We start from the raw sequence: 27007 nt of genomic DNA on the forward strand, positions 1-27007 counted from the left end.
CAAAATTTTGATTAATTTTTGTTAAACATCTATTTTACTAGATATTAGAATAGGTAATCTAGCTTTCTTCTTGTGTTCACTTGCATGAAAAATTCCGTTTGAAGACCTTTACACTAAAGTAATTACTATTTTTCCAAAGTTTGTTTCTGGTATGCAGCAGAATGACATATCCTGTTTTCATGCCCATTCATCTAGCTGGTATCTTGATTGTGTCTATTGATTTTGAGAAATTATAATGACTACTAATTTCTATTAATTTAATGTTGTTGGTGTGTGTGTATATGTGTATTTGTGTGTGCTTCCCTCATTTTGTTTTTAGTGGTGTGCAATTATTTATTTTCTGTGATTTCTTGTGTGTTATTTACCTCCTTGGAGTATAGTTTACTTTCAAGTTATGTATAGAGAGCTAGATTTGTACAAACTATTTTATAAATTTGATTTTTTTCTTGTAATATCTTTTTTCTCCACCAATGGTGATGTTTTACTTAGTATACCAATCTAAACTGGAAGTTGTGGTTCCTAGAAGGCTGTAGCACACTTCTCCAGCCCCTTCTATGTTTTAGAAACCGCAATTGAAAAGATCTTAGACCCTAGGTAAAAGTTTTCTACTGTTTCTTATCTCACCTGCCACAGTATCAAAATACCTTCAAATATTGGTGTTTGCATGCTCAGACAATTGCTACATATATCTTTAATCTGAGAAGTTTCACTTGGGATTCAGAATGGAAGGATATTCAGAACCTATGGCTGCAATAGGTATTCAGAATAAAGATAGCACAAGGCTCAGCCCTAAACAAGGCATTAGTATCACTCCCTTAACACTCAGCAAGGTTGCTAAAAATGAAATTATCTTAGAGCTGATTATACGAGAATTGCTGTAATATCCCATCCTATAAGCATGATATGGTGATGTCAATGTAAACACAGAGAAATTGTGTCTACTGGAACAGTTGAATCAAAATACATGCACGTTTGGATAGAGGTGGGCTCATAAGATCCTATACTTCTTGCTGAACTATTGGCAGATAACTGATTCTGAAAAAAAAATCAGTGTGTCAAGATATGTAACTTCTTTGAGCTTTTAGAGATGGTATGGCTAGTTGAAACACTTGGTCCATAGATAATCCTTTATTAACTGTGGAACACCAAACCAAACAAAAGTAATTATTATGGAAAAATGTAAGGTAGATATGGGACTGGCCAGAGCAAGGGAAGGAATAGGTGATAGGAAAAGAGAATAGCTATAACATGTTTATGTATAAACTTCTAAAGAACTAAATTTATTAATTAAAATTATTTGCATGATGTTGACTCAACTTTTCAATTTCAATAAGTCTTCTTATATCTACTCTTTTATTACGCCATCACTCTTTCCCTCCCTCCTTTCCTTTGTTCTTTTTTCTTCCTTCATTCAATTTTTCCTTTCTTCCCTCATTCTATTATTTATTTGTTGAGTGTATATTTCATGCCCATTCAGCATAACCTGTGAATGGAAATTGGCCTATGCATTACACAATATATAAAAATGATTTCATGTATATATAGCCCTCTTGTACACAAAGTACGGCTGTCTTTTATGTGCTTTATCAGGAGCTAACATTATGATAATGAATCTTCAATATTTCTTTATTATATCTTGGATGAACCTACTAAGTCACTAAGAGTAGGCATGCATAATGATTGAAAGCTCCAGATTTTCTGCCCCTGCTCCAGGACAGAAGCAGAGAGAAGGCCAGAGTTCTATCCTTATCCCATACACCCTGCTTGGGCATTTCTCCTGCTTTCAGCAGATATTATGTCTTAGGGCATTGAGTTAGAATTTTGGGACTACTCAAAGTTGTAAAGTCATTAGAGGACTTTTGTCAAAGTATACAGAACTCAATCTAAGGAATCTCTTGTGCTTACCATCAATGCCTTAGTAGAGCTGGCAGGAAATGTACTGTTCTCTGCTATTAGGAAATGGATTGTTGTCTGCTATTAGGAAGCAAGATGGAGTGGCCAATATAATATTCAAAAAATAGACTTTCAACTAAAATTAATCAAACAAACGGGAGATAACAGTTCATAAATATCAAAGTAAATATCTACCAAGAAAAATTCTCAATTCTTAACAACTATGCCACAAATGCAAGAGGACCAACACTCATCATCAAGACAGGAACTATAAAGAGAAACAATAAAATTAACTGAAGTTATAAATCAAATGGACCCAACATATAGACATTAAACATTTCACCCAATCACAATAAAAATATAAACATTCTTCTCAGCACCTAATGGAAGCATCTCCAAAACTGAACATGTACTCAGTCAGTCACAAAGCAAGTACAAACAGACAATAGAAAATTTAAATAACTCCTTTTATATTGTTAGACCACCATATACTAAACCTGTATTTCAACAACAACAAAAAAGAAAGCTTACAAAGTAATGGAAACTGAATGATTTTCTACTGAATGATTATTGTATCAGAGAAGAAATAAAGGAAACAATAGACTTTCTACTACTCAGTAAAAATAGAGGCGAAACATAACCAAAAATTATGGGACATAATGAAAGAAGTGCTAACAGGGAAGCTCACAGCATTAATAGCCTTCACAAAGAAATTGGACAGATCTCATAATAGCCACTTAAAATGGGGTATTATGAATTCCAGTTTTATGTTTGATTCTAAATTCTTTAGAAAATGATATAAAGTTGTTGCCAGTATAAGCTGGCCCATTATCTGTCTTAATGAGTTTAGGTAATCCCATAGCATTAAAGTCTTGTAAAGAGTGACCAATGATGTGGAGAAAGAGGAACACTGCTCCACTACTGGTGGGATTGCAAGATGGTACAACCACTCTTGAAATCAGTCTGGTGATTTGTTAGAAAACTGTGCATGATACTACTGGAGGACCCTATTATACCACTCCTGGGCATATACCCAGAGGATTCCCCAGCATGTAATAAGGACGCATGCTCCACTATGTTCATAGCAGCCCTATTTATGATAGCCAGAAGCTGGAAAGAACCCAGTTACTCAATGATGGAATGGATACCGAAAATGTGGCATATTTACCCTATGGAATACTACTCAGCTATTAAAATCAATGAATTCATGAAATTCTTAGGCAAATAGGTGGAACTGGAAAATATCATCCTAAGTGAGGTAACCCAATCACAAAAGAACAGGCATGATATGCACTCACTGATAAGAGGTTGTTAGCCCAGATGCTCGGAATACCCAAAACCCATTCACATATCAAATGATGCCCAAGAAGAAGGACGGACAGGCCTCTTCTTCTTGGGTCCTGGAAAGGCTCCATGTGACAATGTAGGGGATTACCAGGACAGGGAAGTGTTAGGGGGTTGATTGGGGAACAAGGAGAAGGAAAAGGGCTTATAGGACTTTCGGGGAGTGGGGATCCAGGAAAGGGGAAATTGTTTGAAATTCTCCACAGTGGGATCTCATGGAGGCACTTCCCCAACTAAAGCTCCTTTCTCTGTGATAATTCTAGCCTGTTTCGAGTTGACACACAAAAACCAGCTAGTACATTGAGGATAATGATTATCTATAGTTCCTTTAAATCCTATTTGAGCAAGCAACTAATCCTTACTATGCTTCTTCATCCAAGTATCTTCATCTACATTAAAAGGCCGAATAATGATAACTGGTTCTTTGCCAAAATAAGTCAGCACCTGCTTCCTTCCAAGTATATACACCAGGGCTACTGTCTCATACTACGGCAGGACATAACACATAGGAGATATCCTCAAATGTAAGCACATAAGATGAGCCCTTTGATACAATAATCCTGTAGGCATATGAGTCATATTAAAAATCAAAAGACGTAAAGTCAAAGAATAATCCATATAGGTAACAGATTTTCAATAGCTCTTTCTACTTGTTGTAAGGCCAGTAATCCCTCTGAGGTTAAAGATCTAGGGCATATAGGATCAGGACTCCTTTTTAGAATATCAAATATAGGTTTTAGTTCTCCTGTAGTATGGTTTAAATAGGGGTAAATCCAATTTATATCACCTAACAAATTTTGAAAATAATTTAAAGTTTTTAAACTGTCCCTGAGAATAATAAACTTCTGGGGGAAAAACAGCATAATCTATAAGTCTAAAACCCAAATAATTATAAGGATCCTGTATTTGTACCTTTTCTGGAGCTATTTGTAGTCCTTTATCAACTAAAGCCTGGTATAAATCTCTATAACATAAAAGCAAGTCCTGAGGGTCTTTTCCTACTAGCAGGACATCGTCAGTGTAATGAATAATGTATATCATTGGACATTGCTGTCTTACTGGCTGAATAGCTTGTGCCACAAACTTTTGACATAAGGTAAGACTATTAGCCCATGCCTTGAGGAAGAACTGCCCACTGATATTTTCTCATAGGTTTCACGAGGTTAATAGAAGAAAACAAATCTTTCACAATCCTCAGGGTGCAAAGGAATAGTAAAGAAAAAATCTTGAAAATACACCACTATTTTATAATATCCTTTAGGAACAGCCACTGGAGATGGAAGCCCAGGTTGTAAAGCTACCAAAGGTACCATGGTTTCATTAACCTTTCCTTAAATCTTGTAACAATATCCATTTACCAGAGTTTTTTCTTGATAACAAATATTGTATTATTCCATGGTGACTGAGATTATCTTAGATATTCTACCTCTAGTTGCTCCTACACTAGGGAAGAGGTAGCTTCTATTTTTTCTTTAGATAAAGATCACTGACCAATCCACACTGGAATTATTAAGCCATTGAATTTTAGCAGCATGGGATGCAGGCAAGATAGTGGCCATTATGGAAAATGCCCCAAACCTCTAGTGTCAGAGTGAGGCTAAGGACTTTCAAAATTTTAATGCCCTTTACTTTTTTCCCTAGCCCCTGAATAGGTAAAAATCCTTGTTCTAGCATGTACTAAGCCACTACTTCATTAGGCCCACACTTTATAAGAATTATCTGTGACAAGAAATCTCTTCCCCAAAAGGCAATAGGTAAATTTGGCCTAACATAAGGCTGAATTTGTCCTGAATTGCCCTCCTCCTCTCTCTAGGTTAGAAGTTTAGCACTTTGCTTTGGGTTATTGGCATAACCAATCCCTTGGAGGTGAGTGAGTGAATCTGACAAGGGCCAAGTTGAAGGACAAACTTGTCCTCTAATAACTGCCACATCAGCTCCAGTATCTCTTAATACTTCAAAGCTTTTTCCCTCAAATGTTAATTTAAGGTTAGGTCTCTTACTAGTAATAGATTGAATCCAATACATATCAGAAGAACCAAAGACAAAGTCCTCTGTCACTCTTGATGAATCTGGAAGGTAGGAGATGCTAGGGAACTATGATTAGTTTGAATAAGTTTATAAATTCTGTGGTTAGCAGGTAGTAATAATACCATGAGGGGAAGCATCCATAATCTTAATTTCTCCCTCTACCATTATTATCTATGACACCTGGATAAATCTGCAGACCTTTTAAAATTGAACTGCTTTGTCCTGGACGCAATCCCCAAGTTTCTGTATGCAAGGATCTAAAAATTCCTGTAGGCAGGGTCTGAATTCCCATTTCTGGGGTTAATACTGCATGGGAGGTGGAATTGTTATACAATTCTGAGCTTCCTGCTGTTGCCCTGATAAGTTTAAAAACAGATTTCCCTGGTCTGGCAGCAGCTTCATGGCTCCATAAGCTGCTGGCTGTGGACATCTGGGACCCTGAGGATGGCCCCTCTGCTAATATCCTGACACGGGACCGCCCTGAATATCTGTCTAAGATTTACATTTCTGGTCCAGTGGTTACCTTTCCTGCATTGAGGACCAACTTCTGGGGCATAATGTGATTGCCTGCTCATGGCACCTGTGTTCCTAGGACAATAATTACTAAAATGACCCAAACCTCCAAATTTAAAACATGCTTTATTCCTTGTCACTGTCAAAGTATTGCTTGCACATTGGATCCTTGCAAGGATGACTTTTAGTTAGGTTCGTTAAGGGTTTGTTAATCTTGTTGAATTTCTCAAAAAACATTCTTTGTTTTCTTGAATATTGTGTTCTCCTTTTTGTTTCTAATTGTTTGATTTCAGGTATGAGTTTGACTATTTCCATCTTCAATTTCTCTTAGGTTTATTTTGCTTCTATATGCTTTAGGGCATCCAGGTGTCCTTTTAAGTTGCTATTATGTGCTCTCTCCAATGTCTTTATGAAGGCACTTAATATTATGAAACTTCCTCTTAGAACTGCTTTCATTGTGTCCAGTAAATGTGGTTATGTTTTTTCTTCATTTTTATTGAATTCTAGGATGTCTTTAAATCTTTCTTTCTTTCTTTCATAATAATTAGTCATTAAATAGAGAGTGTCTCAATTTCCATAAGTATGTTGGCCTTTTGTTGTTTCACTTGATGTTATAGCACAGCTTTAACCCATGGTGATCTGATAAGAAGCAAGACCTTATTTCAATCTTATTATATCTGATGAGTACTTGGTACCCAATTACATGGTCAATTTTGAATAATGTTCCATGAGGTGCTGAGAATAGGGTATATTCTTTTAATATTAATATTTAATTAATATTATTAATAGATTTAATTTAATAATTAACAATTAAATAATTAAATTAATAAATTTAATTAATATTATTAATTTAATTAATGTTAATTAACATTAATATTAATTAGCCCAGAAGCCCTGAATACCCAAGACACAATTAGCATATCAAATGACTCCTATGAAGAAGTAAGGAGAGGGCCCAGATCCTGGATAGGCTTGATCCAGCATTGTAGGGGAGTACGAGGACAGAGAAAAGGGAAGGGGTGATTGGAGAATGGGTGAAGAGAAGAGGGCTTATGGGACATATGGGGAGGGGGAACCGGGAAAGGGGAAAGTATTTGTAATGTAAGCAAAGAATTTAGAAAAAAAAAGTCATAAGATATAGAGGGCCCAAATAAATACCAAGTTCACTTAAATTTATACTCCAGAAAATTAAATTACTAAAGCCTCCAGTAATACTGATATAAATTAAGTACTTAACTTCTAGAGTCATGTTTCTCCTCCTTATGAACCAGGTCAGGCATTACCACACAGCTGTGTGTTCCTGAATCAGAGATTCATCAGCATGTGCTCATGTATTTTTATTTTGTTATTGTTTCAGGAACATGAGTGGAGATTTTCTAAGCAAGAATCTAAGCATCTCAGACTTGAAAATTAACTACACAGTACTGAAAGAAAGTGACTACACTGATACTTCATTTTGCCTCATCAAGATCCAAGCCATAAGTTTGCTTTCCATCATCATTTTCTTGGTTGGGATGGGACTCAATGCCATAGTCCTGTGGTTCCTGGGCATCCATATGCACAGAAATACCTTCTCTGTCTACATTCTCAACCTGGCTCTGGCTGATTTTCTCTTCCTGTGCTCTCAGTTTGTAGTTTGCCTTCTAATTGTCATTAACATCTTCTACTCCATTTTCATTGAAATCCCTTTGTTTTTTATGTTGTGTGAATATTTGCTTATCTTTCTAGTCTGAGCATTCTTAGTGCCATTAACATTGTGCACTGCTTATCTATAATATGGCCATCTGGTTTCACTGTTATCGTTCAAGACACACATCAACTATCACATGTTTTGTGCTTTGGGATATTTCCCTGTTGTTGGGTCTCCTGGGAGGGATGACATGTGGCTCACTGTTTAGTAGTTTTGGCTTTTATTTGTGTAGAAGCTTTCATGTAATCAATAGTGTATTTTCAATTTTTTTTATGGTTCTTTGTGGGTCCAGCCTCACCCTGCTTGTTGGGATCTTCTGTGCCTCACAGTGGATTCCTGTGACCAGGCTATATGTAACCATTGCATTTACAGTCTTGGTATTCCTGATCTTTGTTCTTCCCTTTGGGATCCATTGCTACTCTATAAATGGTTTGTCAAATTTCCTAATGTTCAACATTGTGGTTTTTTTCATGAGATACAATTCCTATCCAGTGTTTACAGCTGTGCCAACCCCATCATTTACTTCCTTTTTGGCTTCATTAGGCACAGAAGTTTCAGGAGGAAGACTCTCAAGCTACTTCTGCAGAGAGCCATGCAGGACTCCACTGAGGAGGAAGAATGTGGAGATAACAATTCTTCAGAACACCCTGAAGAACTGGAAAGAGTTCAGAACAGGAGCTGAGAGCTGCTTGATCAGCAAAAAATGGTTTTGGGGATAACGGTTTTCTTATTGGTGTGGACCATTTTTACAACCTTCTTCAGTTTGTTGCCTCATCTTAATTGGTTAATTTAAGCAGTAATTTTGGTAAAAGTTGAGAGAAATGAGTCTTGTCATACAAATATTGACTGTAGCATTTCTGAAGCTGTGTTACTTAGGGCTTTACCATCTCCTTTTGATGAAACTCCAAAAGGAGTGTAAGTGTTCTGTAAGTGTTCTGTGGTAGAGAACTGCTCCTATTGTTGACAAACTCTCCTTAATTAGAAGGCAAATGGAAGTACAAGGAAGGATTGTAATTCTTTAGATGTAAAGTCCAGCTGCTACAGTCTAATGGTGGGTTCCCTGGAAGGAGAGATGGGAATTGGACAGGTAGGCAAGAGAAAACACGTGGACAAGTAGTTGCTGCACCGAGGACAAAGAAAGCAATACATAGAAAGGGATGGGCACCTGTAATGTAATTAAATCTATTTTCCTTCTCTCTCTTTTCGTTCATATTTCTAGAAATTTTGTTTTTGTTTTTTACTCTTTTTATTTTGTTTCATATTATTTTATGCCCTATTTCTCTTGCCTGGTACAGTTCTTAGACTGTGGACAAAGTGCCCAACTAAATTAATTCCCTGTTCCATTTCATTGTCACACCCTAGCTTATATCAACATTGGGCCTACACTGATTCAGTCTAGCCTGTATCTGTACACACTTGCTTACCGTGCAGGATACATAAACTTTTTTCCTTTTTCCATGGAGTTCCCCATTCAAAACAACAAACCCTATTCAGCCTCCCCATTTCCAGTTCCAGTCCATTGGGTGCCATATGTAGAGTCCAGTGCTACATTCTAACGGTGGGTTCCCTGGAAGGAGAGATGGGATTTGGACAAGGTGGCAAGAGAAAACATGTGGAGACAGACATGGCTTCTGGTTCAAGTCTCCACATTTAAATGCGCCTCTCCCAAGATCCAAAGGCAGGCCAAGTCCCTCCCCTGAAGGCTGGAAACCAGTTCTTCTTGTTCTTTTAGAGGCCGGTGGTCAGGTTGCTGGATGCTATTCTTTGAGAACAGTGGGCTGGGGGAGGTCACATTTAGTCACTGAAATTTATAATGCTTATACAAATGCTGTATCTTGCAAATATTCTTTGTAAAAACACCTTTCTCAGTGTTTAAGACTTAAATTCATATACTTTATAATCCTAGTCCTTATTAATTACTTCAGGATATAAAGAATATATGAAGCAATATTCTTTCTTATATAAATTGTTTACTAAAGAAATAAACCTTCTCAAAAGAAGACTGTTTTTCCAGAACCAGGGGCCACTCCTCAACTCTTTTTGGATATCATTTAATATGTGGATTATGTCTTGCGTATTCCACGTTTCTAGGCTAATATCCACTTATCAGTGAGTGCATACCATGATTGATCTCTTGAGACTGGGTTACCTCATTTAGTATGATGTTCTCCAGCTCCATCCATTTGTCTAAAAATTTCATGAATTCATTGTTTCTAAAGGCAGAATAGTACCCAATTGTGTAAATATACCACATTTTTTTGCATCCATTCCTCCATTGAGGGTTCTTTCCAGCTTCTGGCTATTACAAATATGGCTGCTATGAACATAGTGGAGCATGTGTCCTTATTGCATTCTAGGGAATCCTCTGAGTATATGCCCAGGAGTGGTATAGCAGGGTCCTTCAGAAGTGTCTTGCCCAGATATCTGAGGAACTGCTAGACAGATTTAAAAAGTGGTTTTAACATCTTGAAATCCCACCAGCAACGGAGGAGTGTTCCTCTTTCTCCACATCCTCACCAACACCTGCTGTCTCCTGAGTTTTTAACCTTAGCCATTCTGACTGGTGTGAGGTGAAATCTCAGGGATATTTCAATTTGCATTTCCCTAATGACTAATGATGTTGAACATTTCTTTTTTTTCGATATATTTTTTATTTACATTTCAAATGATTTCCCCTTTTCTAGCCTCCCACTCCCCGAAAGTCCCATAAGCCCCCTTCTCTCCCCCTGTCCTCCCACCACCCCTTCCCACTTCCCCTTTCTTGTTTTGCCCTATACTGCTTCACTGAGTCTTTCCAGAACAAGGGGCCACTCCTCCATGCTTCTTGTACTTCATTTGATGTGGGGATTATGTTTTTGGTATTCCAGTTTTCTAGGTTAATATCCACTTATTAGTGAGTGCATACCATTATTCATCTTTTGAGTCTGGGTTACCTCACTTAGTATGATGTTCTCCAGCTCCATCCATTTGCCTAAGAATTTCATGAGTTCATTGTTTCTAATGGCTGAATAGTACTCCATTGTGTATATATACCACATTTTTTGCATCCACTCTTCTGTTGAGGGATACCTGGGTTCTTTCCAGCTTATGGCAATTATAAATAGGGCTGCTATGAGCATAGTGGAACATGTATCCTTATTACATGCTGGGGAATCTTCTGGGTATATGCCCAGGAGTGGTATAGCAGGATCTTCTGGAAGTGAGGTGCCCAGTTTTTGGAGGAACCGCCAGACTGATTTCCAGAGTGGTTGTACCAATTTGCAACCCCACAAGCAGTGGAGGAGTGTTACTCTTTCTCCACATCCTTGCTAACACCTGCTGTCTCCTGAATTTTTAATCTTAGCCATTCTGACTGGTATAAGATGAAATCTCAGGGTTGTTTTGATTTGCATTTCCCTAATGACTAATGAAGTTGAGCATTTTTTAAGATGCTTCTCTGCCATCCGAAGTTCTTCAGGTGAGAATTCTTTGTTTAACTCTGTACCCCATTTTTTAATAGGGTTGTTTGGTTTTCTGGAGTCTAACTTCTTGAGTTCTTTATATATATTGGATATTAGCCCTCTATCTGATGTAGGATTGGTGAAGATCTTTTCCCAATTTGTTGGTTGCCGATTTGTCCTTTTGATGGTGTCCTTTGCCTTACAGAAACTTTGTATTTTTATGAGGTCCCATTTGTCAATTCTTGATCTTAGAGCATAAGCTATTGGTGTTCTGTTCAGAAACTTTCTCCCTGTACCAATGTCCTCAAGGGTCTTCCCCATTTTCTTTTCTATTAGCTTCAGAGTGTCTGGCTTTATGTGGAGGTCCTTGATCCATTTGGAGTTGAGCTTAGTACAAGGAGACAAGGATGGATCAATTCGCATTTTTCTACATGCTGACCTCCAGTTGAACCAGCACCATTTGTTGAAAAGGCTATCTCTTTTCCATTGGATGTTTTCAGCCCCTTTGTTGAGGATCAAGTGGCCATAGGTGTGTGGGTTCATTTCTGTATCTTCAATCCTGTTACATTGATCTGCCTGCCTGTCACTGTACCAATACCATGCAGTTTTTAACACTATTGCTCTGTAGTATTGCTTGAGGTCAGGGATACTGATTCCCCCAGAATTTCTTTTGTTGCTGAGAATAATTTTAGCTATCCTGGGTTTTTTGTTATTCCAGATGAATTTGAGAATTGCTCTCTCTAACTCTGTGAAGAATTGAGTTGGGATTTTGATGGGTATTGCATTGAATCTGTATATTGCCTTTGGCAAAATGACCATTTTAATTATATTGATCCTGCTGATCCATGAGCATGGGAGGTTTTCCCATTTTCTGAGATCTTCTATTTCCTTCTTCAGAGTCTTGAACTTCTTGTGATACAGATTTTTCACATGTTTGTTAAGAGTCACCCCAAGGTACTTCATACTATTTGTGGCTATTGTGAAGGGTGTCATTTCCCCAATTTCTTTCTCAGCCTGCTTATCCTTTGAATATAGGAAGGCCACTGATTTGCTTGAGTTGATTTTATAACCTGCCATTTTGCTGAAGTTGTTTATCAGCTGTAGGAGTTCTCCAGTGGCGTTTTATGGGTCACCTAGGTAGACTATCATGTCATCTGCAAATAATGATAGTTTGACTTCTTCCTTTCCAATTTGTATCCCTTTGACCTCCTTATGCCCGAATTGCCCGAGCTAGTACCTCATGTACAATATTGAAATGATAAGGAGAAAGGGGGCAGCCCTGTCTAGTCCCTGATTTTAGTGGGGTTGCTTCAAGTTTCTCTCCATTTAGTTTGATGCTGTATATTTCTTTTACTATGTTTGGGTATGGGCCTTGAATTCCTGTTCTTTCCAAGACTTTAAGCATGAAAGGATGCTGAATTTTGTCAAATGCTTTTTCAGCATCCAATGAAATGACCATGTGGTATTTTTCTTTAAGTTTGTTTATGTAGTGGATTGCATTGATGGATTTCCATATATTGAACCAACCCTGCATCCCTGGGATAAAGCTTACTTGATCATGGTGGATGATCGTTTTGATGTGTCCATGGATTTGGTTGGCAAGAATTTTATTGAGTATTTTTGCATCGATGTTCATAAGGGAAATTGGTCTGAAGTTCTCTTTTTTTGTTGGATCTTTGTGTGGGTTTGAAGAGTATTGGTGTTAGGTCTTCTTTGAAGGTCTGATATAATTCTGCATTGAAATCATCTGGCCCTGTGCATTTTTGGTTGGAAGACTTTCTATGACTCCTTCTATGTCTTTAGGGGTTATGGGACTGTTTAGATGATCTACTTGGTCCTGATTTAATTTTGGTATTTGGTATCTGTCAAGGAAATTGTCCATTTCCTCCAGATTCTCCAGTTGTGTTGGGTATAGGCTCTTGTAGTAGGATCTGATAATTTTTTGGATTTCCTCAGTTTCTGTTGTTATATCTCCTTTTTCATTTTTAAGTTTGTTAATTTGGATACTCTCTCTGTGCCCTTTGGTCAGTCTGACTAAGGGTTTATCTATCTTGTTGATTTTCTCAAAGAACCAGCTCCTGGATTCGTTGATTCTTTGTACAGTTCTCTTTGTTTCCACTTGATTGATTTCAACCCTGAGTTTGATGATTTCCTGTCTTCTACTCCTTTTGGATGAATTAGCTTCTTTTTCTTCCAGGACTTTCAGGTGTGTCGTTAAGCTGCTAGTATATGCTCTCTCCATTTTCTTTTTGGAAGCACTCAGGGCTATGAGTTTTCCTCTTAGCACTGCTTTCATTGTGTCCCAAAGTTTTGGGTATGTTGTGCCTTCATTTTCATTAAATTCTAAAAAGTCTCTGATTTCTTTCTTTATTTTTTCTTTGGCCAATGTGTCATTGAGTAGAGTATTATTCAGCCTCCATGTGTATGTGGGCTTTCTCTTGTTTTTGTTGCTATTGAAAACCACTCCTACACCATAGTGATCTGATAGGAGGCATGGGATTAGTTTGATCATCTTATATTGTTGAGGTCTGCCTTGTGTCCAATTATATGGTCGATTTTGGAAAAGGTACCATGAGGTGCTGAGAAAAAGGTATATTCTTTTGCTTTAGGGTGAAATGCTCTATAAATATCAGTCAAATCCAATTGGTCCAAAACTTCAATTAGTTTTACTGTGTCCCTGTTTAGTTTCTGTTTTCCTGATTGGTCCATTGAAGAGAGTGGAGTGTTGAAGTCCCCCACAATTATTGTGTTAGGGGCAATGTGTGCTTTGAGCTTTAGTAAAGTTTCTTTTACGAATGAGGGTGCCCTTGCATTTGGCACATATATGTTCAGAATTGAAAGTTCTTCTTGATGGATTTTTTCTTTGACCAGCAAGAAGTGTCCTTCTGTGCCTCTTTTGATGACTTTTGGTTGAAAGTCATTTTTATCTGATATTAGAATGGCTACCCCTGCTCATTTCCTGTGTCCATTGACTTGTAAGACTGTCATCCAGCCTTTTACTCTAAGGTAGTTTTTATCTTGGACACTGAGGTGTGTCTCCTGTACGCAGCAAATTGTAGGGACCTGTTTCCTTATCCCGTCTGTTAGTGTATGTCTTTTTATTGGGGAATTGAGACCATTGATATTAAGAGATATTAAGGAATAGTGATTATTACTTCCTGTCATTTTTGATGTTATTTTTATATTTGAGTGGTTATCTTCTTTTGGGTTTGATGAAGGAAAGTAACTATCTTGCTTTTTCCAGGGTGTAGTTCCCCTCCTTGTATTGGAGTTTTCTTCCTATTATTCTTTGCAGAGCTGGGTTCGTGGAAAGATATTGTGTAAATTTGGTTTTGTCATTGAATATCTTGATTTCTCCATCTATGGCGAGTGAGAGTTTTGCTGGGCATAGTAGTCTTTGCTGACATTTGATTTCTCTTAGAGTCTGCATGAGATCTGCCCGGGATCTTCTAGCTTTCATGGTCTCTGGTGAGAAGTCTGGTGTGATTCTGATAGGTTTTCCTTTATATGTTACTTGGCCTTTTTCTCTTACTGCCTTTAACATTCCTTCTTTGTTTAGTGCATTTGGGGTTTTGATTATTATGTGATGGGAGGTATTTCTGCTCAGGTCCAGTCTGTTTGGCGTTCTGTAGGTTTCTTGTATATTCATAGGCATCTCTCTCTTTAAGTTGGGAAAGTTTTCTTCCATAATTTTGTTGATGATATTTGCTGGCCCTTTCTGTTGTAAATCTTCACTCTCATCTATACCTACATTCCTTAGGTTTGGTCTTCTCAATTTATCCTGGATTTCCTGGATGTTCTGGGATACAAGCTTTTTGCATTTTGCATTTTCTTTGACAGTTGAGTCAATGGTTTCTATGGTATCTTCAGCATCTGAGATTCTTTCTTCCATCTCTTGTATTCTGTTGTTTATATTTGCATCTATGGCCCCTGATTTCTTCTCAAGGTTTTCTATCTCCAAAGTTTTCTCCCTTTGTGATTTCTTAGTTGTTTCTACTTCTGTTTTTAGATCCAGGATGGTTTTGCTCAGTTCCATCATTTGTTTGTTTGTGTTTTTCTATAATTCTTTAAGAGATTTTTGTGTTTCCTCTTTCATGACTTCTGCCTCTTGACTCAAGTTCTCCTGCATTTCTTTACGTTTTTTTTTTTTTTTTTTTTTTTTTTTTTTTTTTTTTTTTTTTTGCCATTCTACTTTATTGGCTTCTATCTCTTGAGCCTTATTCTCCTGCATTTTGTGTTTCCATTATACGGGTTTCTAGCTTATTTATGTTCCCCTGTATTTCTTTAAGAGATTCATTTATGTCCTTTTTGTGTTCTTCTAGCAGCATCATAAACAGTGATTTTAAATCCAAATCTTGTTTCTCTGGTGTGTTGGCATAACCAGGACTTGCTGATGTTGGAGAGTTTGGTTCAGATGCTGCCATATTGCCTAGATTTCTGCTAGTAGCATCCTGCATTTGCCCTTTGCCATCTTGTTCTCTGGTGCTAGTTGGTCTTGTCTCTGGCTGGTGTTTCAGCCTCCTGAGAGGCTCTAGGGCTATTTCTGCAACACTGGATGGCAGGGTTTCCCCTGCTGCAGATTGCTGATGTGCTGTCCACCTCTTGGGTGCCCTTGCAGCCCTAGTGTGCTTTGCTCCAGATTGTGTCTGTGAACCAGATGGTGTCCGTTTGCTCCTTCAGGGAGTGCTGAGGGTGTATGCTGCAGGGACCTTTTCTGCGTGCTGATCACTCTGCTGGCCAGCGGAACTCCCAACTGGGTTGGTGCACACAAGGCTAGCCTCACTGTTCAGGCCCTGAGTCTAGGCAAAAGCCTGGCAGGCAAATGTCCGAGCAAAGTTCCCCTCAGCTGTGAGTGTTAATTGGGTCTGTCAGGTGGCCAGGATGCATGCTCCCTGAGAGTGCTGGGAGAGTCTTCTGGGCTTAGAACCTCCTGGCCAGGTCCGCACATAGATGGCCCACCGAGCAGCCCAGGGCCTGGGGACAATCCAGGGCCTGACCGTCTTAGAACCCAGGTATGTCAGCCTTGGGCTAGCCTGTTAGCTGGTTTTGCCTGCTAGGACTCTCTGGCTTCCCGTAGGCAAAATGGTGGTGGAGCCCTCACATGTGCGCGCAGACCCGGGCAAACAACCTCCTGGCTGGGTTTGCACACCGGTGGTCCCCCAACCAGCCCAGGGCCTGGGTGCAGGCCAACGCCTGTTGGGCTTAGATCCCCTCGATGTTGGTCTCGGGTTGTATTTGAGTACCTCAGTCTGTCTGATCTCTCTGGCATCTGAGAACCAAGTTGGAGGCCAGTCTCTCGTAACTGACTGGCAGGATGCAGAGTTGATGTTGAACATTTCTTAAGGTGCTTCTCAGTCATCTGAAGTTCTTCATGTGAAAATTCTTTGTTTAGCTCTGTACCCCACTTTATAACCCACTTTATAATAGGGCTATTTGGTTCTCTGGTGTGTACCTTCTTGAGTTCTTTGTATATATTAGATATTAGCCCTCTGTCGGATTTAAGGTTGGTGAAGATCCTTTCCCAATCTGTTGGTTGATGTTTTGTCCTTTTGACAGTGTCCTTTGCCTTACAGAAACTTTGTAATTTAATGAGGTCCCATTTGTCAATTCTTGATCTTAGAGCACAAGCTATTGGTGTTCTGTTCAGGAACTTTTCCCCTGTGCCCATGTCCTCAAGGGTCTTCCCCATTTTCTTTTCTATTTGTTTCAGTGTGTCAGGTTTTATGTGGAGGTCCTTGATCTACTTGGAGTTGAGCTTAGTACAAGGAGATAAGAATGGATCAATTCGCATTCTTCTGCAAGCTGACCTCAAATTGAACCAACACCATTTGTTGAAAAGGCTATCCTTTTTCCACTGGATGTTTTCAGCTCTTTTGTTGATGATCAAGTGACCATAGGTGTATAGGTTCATTTCTGGGTCTTCAATCCTATTCCATTGATCCACTTGCCTGGCATTGTTCCCATACCATGCAGTTTTTATCACTATTGCTCTGTAGAAATGTTTGAGGTCTGGGATACTGATTCCACCAGAAGTTCTTTTACTTCTTTTACTAGTTTTCTATTCCAGATGAATTTGAGAATTGCTCTTTCTAACTCTATGAAGAATTGAATTGGGATTTTGATGGGGATTGTGTTGAATCTCTAGATTGCTTTTGGCAAGATGTCCATTTTAACTATATTAACCCTGCCAATCTATGATCCTGGAAGATTTTTCCATTTTCTGAGGTCTTCTTTGATTTCCTTCTTCAGAGATCTGAAGTTCTTGTCATAAGTCTTTCACTTGTTTGGTTAGAGTCATCCCAAGATACTTTATGCTGTTTTTGGCTATTGTGAAGGGTGTCATTTACCTAATTTCTTTCTCAGTATGCTTATCCTTTGAGTATAGAAAGGCTACTGATTTGCTTGAGTTGATTTTTTAACCAGCTGCTTTGCTAAAGTTGTTTATCAGTTGTAGGAGTTCTCTGGTATAGTTTTTGGGTCACTTAAGTATACTATCATATCATCTGCAAATAGTGATAGTTTGACTTCTTCCTTTCCAATTTGTATCCATTTGACCTTCTTATGTTGTCTAATTGCTTCATTTAAGACTTCAAGAACTATATTGAAAAGATATGGAGAGAGGGGGCAGCCTTGTCTAGTCCCTGATTTTAGTGGGATTGCTTCAAGTTTCTTTCCATGTAGTTTGATGTTGGCTACCAGTTTGCTGCATATTGCTTATTACTATGTTTAGATATGGGCCTTGAATTCCTGTTCTTTCCAAGACTTTTAGCATGAAAGGATGCTGAATTTTGAAAAATGCTTTTCCTGCATCTAATGAAATGATCATATGTTTTTTTTCATTGAGTTTGTTTATGTAGTAGATAGTATTGGTAGATTTCCTTTTATTGAACCATCCCTGCATCCCTGGGATGAAGCCTACTTGATCCTGGTGGATGATCGTTTTGATGTGTTCTTGGATTTTGCAGGCAAGAATTTTAGTGTGTATTTTTGCATCAATATTCAGATATTGGCCTGAAATTCTCTTTCTTTGTTGGATCTTTATGTGGTTTTGTTATCAGCGTCATTGCGGCTTCATAGAATGTGTTGGGTAGTGTTCCTTCTGTTTCTATTTGGTGGAATAGTTTGAAGAGTATTGGTGTTAGGTCTTCTTTGAAGGTCTGGTAGAATTATGCACTAAAACCATATGGTCCTGTGCTTTTTTTTGGTTGGGAGGCTTTCTATGACCCCTTCTATTTCTTTAGGGCTTATGGGTGTGTTTAGATGATCTATTTGATCCTGATTTAATTTTGGTATTTGGTATCTGTCTTAGATGCATAAATTTCATTATAAATTACATTATATATTATATTATAAATATACTCATTGGAATTGGGCTCTGTCTCTAAATAAAGTCCTGAGCATTAGGGTCTTACTATTTACAACCATGCCCCTCCATGGTCAGTCTAATGGGTCCAGAGACAACAGGTCATGTCATCAAGAGCTGCCTAGAGGCAACACATTCCCATTGTTGCCTCATTCCACATGTCCTCATGTACATACACTACATTCCTTGATAAAAGACCCCATTACTCCTCCCACCTCTTTTTTCCTCTACCTCCATCAGAGACTGCCTCTGTATCACCTTCTCCCTTCTCAAACAAACCTCTGACATGAGACCAATTCTATGGTGTGACTTCAAGGCTGAGGTCTCATGTTTTGATCCACATCCAATTTAACATGTCTATTTTTGTTGTCCTTGTTCAGATCATGTTTGGGTGTTCATGCTAGTGAGAGTTTATGTGTGCAGATTCTGATATTAGTTGGAGACACAACCTCACAGCAAACATCTAGATCTTCTTGATTCTAAAATCTTTCTGCCACCTCTCCCATGCCACCTCTTCTGCAATGCTACCAAAGCCTTAGATGCAAAATTTGCATTATAGATGTACTCATTGGTATTGGGCTCTGTGTCTAAATAACGTCCTGAGCAATAGAGTCTTACTATTAGCAACCTGCCACTCCATGGCCAGTCTAAGGGGTCTGGAGACAATAGGATATCTCATTACTAGCTGCCTAGAGGCAACACACTCCCACTGTTGCCTCATTCTAAATATGCTCCTGCACATACACTACATTCTCTGATAAAAGGACCCATTACTCCTCCCACCTCTTTTTTCCTCTACTACCATCAGAGGCAGCCTCTATATCACCTTCTGCTTCTCCATGCAAACCTTCCACCTGAGACCAATTCCATGGTGTGACTTCATGGTCACACCTGGTCTGCAGCATAGATCCAACACTTACCTTCCACCTCTAGGAGGAAAGTCAAAAGAAATATCCCCTATGTTTTAGGAGTCTCTTAGACTTCTGTTGATCTTTGTATTTAAATGAATTTAATTTAATTCTGCATTTAGTTTCTGTGTTAGACAATGCATATTTAAGTACATATTTATATAGGTAGAATATTATTAAAGAAATACACAGCTCTTATCTGCTTATCTTTCTCTTATGTGTGCTTGTACATCTGTCTATTTAGCTTAGGATCTCATGCAAAGTGAGCTATACTCTCAATCCTATTCAATATTTTGACCTTCTGCATTACAGTTTCTTTTGTTCTTAATTGGATCATTTGAATATTTTAATACCTCATTTTCTGTCCTGTACTGACATTCTTTAAAATATTAATATATGGGCAGGACCAGGGACAGAAAATCTCTCATGCAGCCTGGTGGTTTGAGCTCAACTTCTAGATACCACAAGATAGTGACGGAGAATTAACTCGTGAGTGTATTCTTCTGACTTCTGCACTTTATTCATAGTATCTATGATGCTGTATTAGCAAAAGAACAAAAGCACACAAAAATCAAAACTTTAAGATTTATTTATTTACCACTAGTATTCGCAATGTGCATTTGAAGGTAAAAATGAGAAGTAAAGCAGTATTTTAACTTAGCATGATAATGAGTTACTATTTACTCACAATCACATGAAGATGAATAGCTATTTGTTAATAATAGCCATTAATTTGTTAATGAATAGCTGTTGTTATAGCTAAGGAAATGGATGAAAAATCAACATTACTTATTGTAGTATGCAGTGCACATTAGTGAAGATGGAAATGAAAGAGTGTCTTGTAATACTTCCCCTAACTCTGTACAGCACAGTGTGGACAGGCTTATTACAAAACTGGGGAAAAATAGAAAGTTAAGTCTAGGTTTTGATTTGGAGTCCAGGACCAAGACCTCCCTCCTCATAAAGTTCAGTCAGTATTGGGCAGAGCCGCAATTCACTACTTCTAATCAGTGTTCACAGGTGAGACACTAAAGTAGCATTACAAAAAATAAAATACCAGAGGGCTTTGTTTAGAGCTCAGTGGCAAGCTTTCACCAAATGATCTAGCACTAGTAGAAAAACAATATCTGAACAGAGGCCAGGGCTGAAGAGGAAGGAAGTTGCCTACAGAAACATCTGAGACCTAGGCAGTCACTGAAAAACCTCAAGTATTGCCAAACATATTGTAGGCACATGCTCCTTTGCAAAGATATTGTGTATGGTAGTGGCTATGAGACTCAGTCACATATACATTGTTTTTATTAGTCTTGGTGCTCAATGGAATGTCTCTATAATTTATTTACATTCTATCCCAGAATATCACAACAATGACCAATTCAGTGGTCATAAACCAAACTTTAAAAGTTCTTTCAAGCAAGCAAATCTCTTCTCCAGTCACAGTGATCAATTTTGTTGTACAACATCACCAGGTTTCCTTTGAGATTTGGGAAAAATCCCAAGACCTTGAATATTTATTTTTCATTTTTAATTGTATATTTTATTTATCTACATTTCAAATGTTATCCCCTTTCCTTGTTTCCCCTTTAGAAATCCCCTATCTCGTTCTCCCTCTCCTTACTTCTCTGAGGGTGCTCCCCCAACCAACCACCCACACCTACCTCTTCAGTCTGGAATTCCCCTTACACTGGTACATCGAGCCCTCCTAGGAACAAGTGCCTCTCCTCCCAGTGATGTCCAACAAGGCCATCCTGAGCCACATATGTGGCTGGAGCCATTGTTCGCTCCATGTGTACTGTTTGGTTAGTCATTCAGTCCCTGGGAGCTCTGGAGTTCTGACCAGGTGACACTGTTGCTCCCCCCTATATGGGGCTTCAAACCACCTCAGTTTCTTCAGTTCTTTCTCCATCTCCTTCCACAGGGACCCTGCACTCAGTCCAAATATCCACCTCTATATTTGTCAGGCTCTGGCAGAAACTCTCAGGAGATAGCCATATCAGGCCCCTATCAGCAAGCACTTCTTGGCATTTCCAATAGTGTCTGGGTTAGTGTCTGTATATGGGATGGATGCCCAGGTGGGGCAGTATCTGACTGGCCTTTTCTTCAGTCTCTGCTCCATGCTTTGTCTCTGTACCTCATCCCACAGGTATTTTTATCTTCTTTTGAAGGACTGAAGCATTCACACTCTGGTCTTCCTTTTTCTTGATCTTTCTGTGGTCTGGAAATTATATCTTGGGTATTCCAAACTTTAGGGCTAATATCCATTACCACTGTGTGGGTACCATGTATGCTCTTTTGTGACTGTGTTACCTCATTCAGGATGATCATTTCTAATTCCATCCATTTATCTAATAATTTCATGAGGTCTTTTTTATTAGATATATTCTTTACTTACATTTAAAATGTTGTCCTCTTCCTGGTCCCTGCCCCTGAAAATCCTATAAGCTACCTACCGTTTCCCTGTTCCCCAATCAGCCCTCTCCCTCTTCTCTGTCCTGGTACTGCTCTACACTGCAGTATTGAGCCTTTCCAGGACCAAGGGCCTCTCCTCCCTTTCATGTCCAACAAGGCCATCTTCTGCTGCCTATGTGTCTGGAGCAATGGGCAGCTCTGTGTGTACTCTTTGGTTGATGGTTTTGTCCCTGGGAGATCTGGAAGTACTGGGTGGCTCATATTGTTGTTTCTCCTATGGCGCTACAAACCCCTTCAGCTCCTTGGGTCTTTTCTCTAGCTCCTCCATAGGGGACCCTGTGCTCAGCTCAATGGCAGGCTGAAAGTGTCCCCTTATGTATTTGTCATGCACTAGCAGAGCCTCCTAGGTGACAGCTATATCTGACTCCAGTCAGCAAGTACTTGTGGGCATTGATAATAGTATCTGGGTTTTGTAACTGTATGGGATGGATCCCTAGGTGGGGTAATCTCAGCATGGTCATTCCCGCAGACTCTGCTCCACACTTTGCCTCTGTATCTCCTTCTCTCTGTATTTTGTTCTCCCTTCTAAGAAAGACCAGAGTATCCATACTTTGTTCTTCCTTCTTCTTGCACATCATTTGATATATTAATTGTGTCATGGGTATTCCAGGCTTCTGAGCTAATGTCTACTTCAGTGAGTGCATACCATCTCTGTTCTTTTGTGATGGGGTGCCTCACTCAGGATGATATTTTCCAGTTCTACCCATTTGTTTAAGAATTTCATGGATTCATTGTTTGGAATAGCTATGTAGTATTCCACATTTTCTGTATCCATTCCTCCATTGAGAGACATCTGGGTTTTATCCAGCTTATGGCTATTATAAATAAAGCTGCTATGAACATAGTGGAGCATATGTCCTTATTCCATGCTGGAGAATCCTCTGGGTATATGTCCAGGAGTGGTATAATGGAGTACTCCTGTACTATCATACCCAGGTTCTGAGGCAGTGCCAGCCTGATTTCCAGAGTGCTTACACCAGCTTGAAGTCCGACCAGCAGTGGAAGAGATTCCTCTTTCTCCACATCCTCACTAGCACCTGCTGTCTCCTGAGTTTTTGATTTTAATCTTTCTGACTGGTATGAGGTGAAATCTCAGGGTTGTTTTGATTTGCATTTCCCTGATGACTTAAGGATGTTGAACATTTCTTTAGGTGCTTCTCAATCATTTGATATTCCTCAGGTGAAAATTCTTTGTTTAGCTCTGCACTATTTTTTTAATAGGGATATTTAGTTATCTGGAGTCCAACTTCTTGATTTCTTTGTATATATTGGATATTAGCCCTCTGTCAGATGTGGGGTTGGTAAAGATCTTTTCCCAATTTGTAGATTGACACTTTGTGCTAATGACACTATCTTTTGCCTTGCAGAAACTTTGTAATTTTATGAGCTTCCATTTGTGGAATGGAATTCTTGATCTTTGTGCATAAAGCATTGATGTTCTGTTCAGGAAAATTTCCCCTGTGCCCATATGCTCATGATTCTCCCCCAGTTTCTTTTCTATTAGTTTCAGTGTGTCTGGTTTTATGTGGACATCCTTGATCCACTTGGAGTTGAGCTTAGTACAAGGGGATAAGAATGGACTGATTTAACGCTATTGCTCTGTAGTATTACTAATTCCCCCAGATGTTCTTTTCCTGTTGAGAATAATTTTAGCTATCCTGGGTTTTTTGTTATTTCAGATAAATTTGAGAATTGCTTTTTCTAACTCTGTGAAGAACTGAGTTGGTATTTTGATGGGGATTGAATTGAATCTGTATATTGCTTTTGGCAAGATGGCCATTTTAACTATATTAATCCTGCCAATCCATGAGCATGGAAAATTTTTCCATTTTCTGAGGTCTTCTTCGATTTCCTTCTTCAGAGACCTAAAGTTCTTGTCATATGGATCTTTCACTTGTTTGGTTAGAGTCACACCAAGATACTTTATATTGTTTGTGGCTATTGTGAAGGGTGTCATTTCCCTAACTTCTTTCTCAGCCTGCTTATCCTTTGAGTATAGGAAGGCAACTGATTTGCTTGAGTTGATTTTATAACCTGCCACTTTGCTGAAGTTATTTATCAGCTGTAGGAGTTCTCTGGTGGATTATTTTGGGTCACTTAAGTATACTATCATGTCATCTGCAAATAGTGATAATTTGACTTCTTCCTTTCCAATTTGTATCCCCTTGACCTCCTTATGTTGTCTAATTGCTCTAGCTAGAACTTCAAGTACTATATTGAAAAGATATGGAGAGAGAGGGCAGCCATGTCTAGTCTCTGATTTTGTGGGATTGCTTCAAGTTTCTCTCCATTCAGTTTGATGTTGGCTACTGGTTTGCTGTATTTTGGTTTAACGATGTTTAGATATGGGCCTTGAATTCCTGTTCTTTCCAAGACGTTTAGCATGAAAGGATGTTGAGCTTTGTCAAATGCTTTTTCAGCATCTAATGAAATGATAATATGTTTTTCTTTGAGTTTGTTTATTTAGTGGATGTCAGTGATGGATTTCCTTATATTGAACCATCCCTGCATCCCTGGGATAAAGCCCACTTGATTGTGGTGGATGATTATTTTGATGTGTTGGATTTGGTTGGCAAGAATTTTATTGAGTATTTTTGCATCGATATCCATAAGAGAAATTGTCCTGAAGTTCTCTTTATTTGTTGGATCTTTGTGTGGTTTTGGTATCAGTGTAATTGTGGCTTCTTAGAACGAGTTGGGTAGTGTTCCTTCTGTTTCTATTTTGTGGAACAGTTTGAAGAGTATTGGTGTTAGGTATTCTTTAAAGGTCTGATAGAATTCTGCACTGAAGCCATCTAGTCCCATGCTTTTTTTGGTTCGGAGACTTTCCATGTCCCCTTTTATTTCTTTAGGGGTTATGGGACTTTTTAGACGATCTATTTGATACTGATTTAATTTTGGTGTTTGGTATCTGTGTAGGAAATTTTCCATTTCCTCCAGATTCTCCAGTTGTGTTGAGTATAGGCTTTGGTAGTAAGATCTGATGATTTTTTTTGAATTTCCTCAGTTTCTGTTGTTATATCTCCCTTTTCAATTCTAATTTTGTTAATCTGGATACTGTCTCTGTTCCCTTTGGTTAGTCTGGCTAAGGGTTTATCTATCTTTTTGATTTTTTTCAGAGAACCAGCTCCTGGTTTTGTTGATTCTTTGTATGGTTCTCTTAGTTTCTACTTGATTGATTTCAGTTCTGAGTTTGATGATTTCCTGCCTTCTATTCCTCCTGGGTGAATTCGCTTCTTTTTGCTCCAGGGCTTTCAGGTGTGTCATTAAGCTGCTAGTGTATGCTCTCTCCATTTTCTTTTTGGAGGCACTCAGGGCTATACGTTTTCTTCTTAGCACTGCTTTCATTGTGTCCCATAGATTTGGGTATGTTGTGTTTTCATTTCCATTAAATATTGGCACAGGGACAGGCAAGTGGACCAATGGAATAGATTTGAAGACCCAGAAATGAATCCACACACCTATGGTCAATTGATTTTCGACAAAGGGAGGGGGAAAGATAGGAGAATGGATGGAGAGAAGAGGACTTATGGGACATATGGTGGGGGAACTGGGAAAGGGGAAAGCTTTTGGAATGTAAACAAAGTATATAGAAAATAAAAAAAGAAACAGGTACTAAAAACAGGCATTATAGAAAAACAAATCCATAGAAGAGTCACATTGTTCACTGATACAGATTCAATAAAAACAAGCTTTGCTTTATGGACGAGTTTATTAAATAAAGTTACTGTGCTGTTAATATGCAGGTCCTTTTGGATTAAAGTAATGCCTAAAACTATGAATTGCTATTACTAATTTACATAAATAAACAATGTACAAAGCAAAAAAGAAATGTAAATAAAGAATATATTGAATAAAAAAAGATTAAAAAATAAAAAAAATAAAGAATGGATTGATTTGTATTCTTCTGCATGTTAGCTGCCAGTTGATCCAGCATCATTTGTTGAGAGGCTATCTTTTACCACTGGATGGTTCTTAGGTTCTTTGCCAAAGATCAAGTGACCATGGGTGTGTGGGTTCGTTTTTGCCTCTTCAATTCTTTTCTATTTTTCTACCTACCTGTCACTGGACCAATAACATGCAGTTTTTAACAGTATTACTCTGCAGTATTGCATACGGCTCAGGGATAGTGATTTCCCTGGGGGTTCTTTTACTTTTGAGAATAGTTTTACCTATCTTTGGTTTTTTGTTATTCCAGATGAATTTGAGAATTGCTCTTTGTAACTCTATGAAGAGGTGAGTTGGGATTTTGATGGGGATTGCATTGAATATGTATATGGCTTTTGGCAAGATGGCCATTTTTTATTACATTAATCCTACCAATCTACGAGCATGGGAGATCTTTCCATATTCTGAGATCTTCTTTGGTTTCTTTCTTCAGATACTTGAAGTTCTTGTCATACAGACCTTTCACTTGTTTGGTTTGAGTCACACCAAGATACTTTATATTTTTTATGACTATTGTGAAGGGTATCATTTCCCTAATTTCTTTCTCAGCCTCTTTATCCTTTGAGTATAGGAAGGCTACTCATGTGCTTGAGTTAAGTTTATATCCATTCACTTTTCTGAAGTTGTTTATCAGCTGTAGGAGTTCTATAGTGGAGATTCGTAGCTCGCTTAAGTATACTACCATATCATTTGCAAATAGTGATAATTTGAGTGCTTCTTTTCCATTTTATATCCCTTTAACTTCCTTTTGTTGTCTAATTGCTCTAGCTAGAACTTCAAGTACTATATTGAATAGTTATGCAGAGAGAGGCCACCGATGTCTAGTCCCTGATTTTAGTGAGACTGCTTCAAGTTTGTCTCCATTTAGTTTGATGTTGGCTACTGGTTTGTTGTAGATTGCATTTATAATATTTCAGTATGGGCCTTGAATTTTTGATCATTCCAAAACCTTCAACATAAAAGGATGCTGAATTTTGTCAAATGCTTTTTCAGCATCTAATGAAATGACCATGTGTTTGTTTTTTTTCAGTTTTTTTTTAATGTAGTGGATTACATTGATGCATTTCCATATATTGAACAAACCCTGTATCCCTGTGATGAATCCTACTGGATCGTGGTTAATGATCATTTTGATGTGTTCTTTGATTCGGTTGGCAAGAATTTTATTGAGTATTTTTGCATCAATGTTCATAAGGAAATTGGTCTGAAGTTCTCTTTCTTTGTTGGATCTTTGTTTGGTTTTGGTATCAGCAAAATTGTGGTTTCATGAAAGGAGTTGGGTAGTGTTCCTTCTGTTTCTGTTTGCAAATAGTGATAATTTGAGTGCTTCTTTTCCATTTTATATCCCTTTAACTTCCTTTAGTTAATAGTTTGAAGAGTATTGGTGTTAAGTCTTCTTTGAAGGTCTGAT

General features: G+C 38.3%; 1 protein-coding gene and 1 pseudogene across 1 annotated transcript in view; both read left to right on the forward strand.

Moving 5' to 3' along the window:
* Positions 1-8150, forward strand: part of LOC127668482 (mas-related G-protein coupled receptor member B2-like) — a 211932-nt pseudogene extending 203782 nt beyond the window's left edge.
* LOC127668453 (mas-related G-protein coupled receptor member B2-like) overlaps positions 1-27007 on the forward strand; it is a 261783-nt gene that overhangs the window by 203798 nt on the left and 30978 nt on the right. The window lies entirely within an intron of this gene.

The sequence above is a fragment of the Apodemus sylvaticus genome, chromosome 1, assembly GCF_947179515.1.
Source record: "Apodemus sylvaticus chromosome 1, mApoSyl1.1, whole genome shotgun sequence".
Classification (NCBI taxonomy): Eukaryota; Metazoa; Chordata; class Mammalia; order Rodentia; family Muridae; genus Apodemus; species Apodemus sylvaticus.